Here is a 4547-nt window from a genome sequence, read left to right as displayed (position 1 = left end):
ACCACACCCCCTCCTCCCATTACCTTGGGATGTGCTCTTTCCTTTCCTGGAAAGCTGTTTTCACCTCCCTTGCCCTAGTGAACTCCTATGAACCCTGCAGCTCTTAGCCCAACCACTGTTTCTTCCGGAAAGCTGCTCCTGACACACACCAGACACACACACAACTAGGTGAAATCCACCATCAATCTTTCTCACGTTGTTTGTGCTGTGATCTCACCTTGACGTAGGTGAGTCTTTGCCTACTGCCCATCTCCCCAACAACGCTGTGAGCTCCACAAGGGCACGAACCATGTCTTCTTTGCTCTAAACCCCCCTTCCCAGCATGATGCTTGCATGTAGTTGGAAGTTAAGACAGTGAGTGAACAACTGAATAAAAGGTTTTCAGCATTCTCACACCTGTCACATTGACCACTCCACCATCAGAGTAGAAAAGGACTTTCATTCAGTTAGAACTAAATGAATTTTATTAATTGCTGATTAAATATTGTGCAGATGTTGTTTTAAGCTGGGGTTTGTCAACCTGAGCACTATTGACATTTTGGGTTTGATAATTATTTGTTGTGGGGAGTCTGTTGAGTGCCTTGGAAGATATTGAGCAGCATTCCTGACCTCTGCCCACTAGAGACCACTATAACCCTCCCCCCTCAGTTATGCAAGACAAGAATGTCTCTAGATACTGCCAAATGTCCTCTGGGGTCCACATTAACCTTGGTTGTTCTAGGCAACCTAGAGAGAGAGAGAACCAGAAGTTACCATGACTACCCATGGTGTGTGTGTGGGGGACTCCATCACAGTTATCTGTTACACTTTGAACTTCTGGGGAAGGAAGAATGTGGTCATTGCTTAGTTCATCACAGACCAATTCCTGAAAACGAAACGCAATAAAACAATTTGAAAATGTTGAGTCCTATCTGGAGGGATTTCTTCTATGGGCCCTTGACAATTTTTGGATCTAAGATAAAAAAAATAAGGATGGTGGCAATTGATAATGACTTGGCTTTGTGGACCACCAACATCCTCATAATGAAGTCTGGGGGCAGCAGTAGGTGCCTGAAGCAAGTGGCCCCTTAGAGCCCTCCTGAGTCACAGTCTGTGTTTCGTGTCTTTTTGTCAATGTCTGGCTCCTCACAGGTTTGCTGCTTACCTTGTTTCAAAAGTTGGCCAATTATCCAAATGATAAGGAGAGCCTTTTAAAAGCATTGGTGCCCAGCCCTCTTCCATGGAGGTTCTGATGAGCTAGGACAGAGATCTGAACGTGTGAGGGGCCGCCTCTGTGATGTTGATGACCCTCTACATTTGGGGGACACTGACCTGAACCACCGGCACCACCTACAGAGCCATTAGCAGGTCCTTCAATAGCTGCCCCAGTTAGCATCCATGTTAGTAGGTGTTAGCTCTGTGCTGAAGAGTCAGGGTTTGGGGTGATGTATTTAGGGGCTCCCTAAAGGCTGTGGGTTGGGCCAACATTCTGTAAAAAAGCACTTAGATATGCAAATACCTAANAGGTTGTCACTGCCTGGCACTGTGGTGATAGCTCCAGCACATTGCTTGCCACCTCCCCAGCCCAGCCCTCGCCCTGCAACTGCCTGAGAGCTAGGATGTTTACACCTCCATCTCGCTCGTGCTGCCTTCTCCTGGCCTGCCTACCTGTGTACACCTCGTCATTTAGACTTGGTTCAACCATCACCTCCTCTATGAAGCCTTTCCTGCTTTCTTCTCCTAGTCCCCATCCAAGATGAAAGTCACCACTTGGTGGGATTATATGGCAGAGAAGTCCAGAGCAGAGGGTATGGAGGTAGAAAATCCCAGTCCACTCCTTGGTGTCACCGTTTCTTCTCTCTGTGACCTAGGACAGGTGATGGAACTTCTCTAAACCTCCGTTTCTCCCTCTTCTATATGTGGAGACTGCAGCACCCTGCTCATAAAGCTCTTTTCTGGATTAAAATGAAATAAGCCCTCAGTAAATGTTCACTATGATTTCAACCCCCAAAGTATTCTGAGCAACTTTTCATCCTAGGAAGGTAATGCCTTAGTGTGTCTTACTTATGTTTGTGCATCCACAAGATCAAGTCTGAGGAAGACAGGTTGGTTTCGTTTCCTTAGTGCCTAGAAAAGCGCTGGGGCAATAGCAGACTTAACAGCAGACTTTTAGTCATTGTTGAAGGAGCAAATAGAACTAAAGTTGCAAAGGGAGGTGGGAATGAATTCATAGCTTCCTGCTGTGTCTGGATGGGTCTCTGGAAATCAATTAGCTCCAGTCTGTTAATGGTATGATAGAGAGTGGATCTTCTAAGTGGAGAGCTGGGGCTTGGGACAAAGAGGAAGATGAAAGAGCAATGAGACCTGTGTGTTCCCTAATTCCCAATTCTTCAGGCTGACGTGCCAGATGTAGTCACATTTTTTTTTTTTAACAAATGGGGACATGTCTCAAATAATGAAATTGTACATTTAAAGAAACGAAACCTTTACCAAGTTGTTTGTTCAAAAACCATACACAGAGTTTATAGGCTTGTTGTTTTGTTAAAAGGTTATTTGATTTGCTGTTCGTTGGGGTAATCATTATTATCCATAGCAGAGACTTTCCTAAGTATAATGGACATTGGCCTGTTTGATTGGAAATAGGCCCCTTTCCAGGAACATTACCAGTTATCTGCTTCATTTAACTGTAAATAAAAAGGAGACAAAATGACCCCACATTTATTCATTTTCTGATGGAGCTGTAAATTTAGTCAGAAAAAGACAAAATACTTCATTGTCTGGAAATTAGAGTGTGTACCTTCTGTAAATGTCATCTGAATCTATCTTTGAGTTTAGAGGAATATTTATTAAAGGTAAAGCAAACAGTACAGATGCATAGCCTGCAGAAATCCACAGCTAAATGGTGTTTTCCTGATTAGAGCTTTAAGTCACAATTTGTCATATAAATAAAAAAGCCTTGTGTATCACTCACTACTAATTGATTGGTAAAAAAAAATGACAAAAAGCCATTCTTATGAAATATTTATTGTATATTTTTTTCTTGCCTAGAGACAATTTTATTGTTTCGGTTGTGATATCATAGTCTATGATCCTAATAGTGATTTGACCCTTTTCAACTCCCAAGTGTGTGTCACTTGCATGGAAAAGATGGGCTGTGATGGGCAGTGACATTTATTTCACTGGAGGAGTTTGGCTTATGAATCAGTATAGATCACTGGAGTGCTAAAAGGTTCCTACTGTTTTGATTTGACAAAGAATTGGAATAAAAAAATGTAAGAATCTGTCTTTCTTTTGATGAAAATATTCCAGATTCTTTGTATCTCCATTGCCTGGGCCCTATCCTTTGCCCTGTTTTACTTAATCTTAGATATCTGGTATCATGGGATGATAGGATGTTAGTTCAGCATAGTAATTGGAGACCATCCCCAAATGGAAGCTTCTGGAAAGATTCAGAGTCTATTTTGATCTTCTTTGTATGAAGTTGGAAGGAAATGAACCTAACTTTGGCCCCAGCAGTCAAATGCATTCTTTTCTTCTTTTTCTTTGCCCCTCCCCTACCTCCTTTATAGGAGCAACACCAAAGGAATTATTGGTCACTTCTCGCTCGTTTTGCCAGTGGCCTTCAGGAGCCCAGCCATGAATTCTACTGAGACTATTTCCCAGGAGTCTCTAGTAAACAGTGCTCTGTGTGTGTGGTGAACTGAAGCAAATGAATTATCTGCTGGCATAAAGCTGACAACATTGAGCTAGTTTTGTTTTATTGAATTATCTGTGCTGTTCAGCATAATAAGTTGTGGTAAAATACTTCCTAATTCTCTGCCTGCCTTTTGTGGTTTGAAATTTGGGTCTTTTAAAAAAAATTGTTGGTGGTGCTTCAAATGGGTTTTAATATGATGTGCAGTTATCTCTCTGTCACATTCATTTGGGTTTAATTGCCTATTCTGTACCATAATGGGGTATGTCAGCTGAAGATCATGTCCTTTGTTTGGGAATATCATGTTAAGGTATCTTGCATAACTTCATAAATTATTTGAAATTCCAAGCAGCATTGAAAGTACAAACTTCAGGCACTAATTCCTTCCTTATTCCCCTTGAAATTACTGAAAAACCTAACGTCTCTCCACATGACAAAACAGAGCCTGCTGTTTGGTTCAATCTTTCTTTTGCTCTCATTTTGACCGCTGTTTTGCTGCATTGTCATGTAAGTCTGAGTTTTGCCTTGGCATTGCCATCTTCTAAAGACAGTCAATCCTTGGCATTTTCGGATTTCCAAACTCATGATATTGAGTTATATATTATAGAGGCCCTGAAGTTATTTGTTTTGTAAAGACAAGAATTAGAATTGCATGTCTGTAGACTGGTGCTCTACAGAGAGGTCTTTTGCTAATAAAAGCACCTGACTGACCCCAATCTTTAGCATGGAATCAGTTCTCCATCAATGGAAGGTTCTAGCTGCCTCTGGATAACTTAATATTTATTCATCCTCAGGCATATTAATTACATTTATGGACTAAATGATAGATTATAGAGGTATATATGAATTTGTGTTTTTGTGATGGTTTAGGACA

The sequence above is a fragment of the Hipposideros armiger genome, unplaced genomic scaffold (assembly GCF_001890085.2).
Source record: "Hipposideros armiger isolate ML-2016 unplaced genomic scaffold, ASM189008v1 scaffold_105, whole genome shotgun sequence".
NCBI lineage: Eukaryota > Metazoa > Chordata > Mammalia > Chiroptera > Hipposideridae > Hipposideros > Hipposideros armiger.
This window is presented reverse-complemented; position numbering follows the sequence as displayed.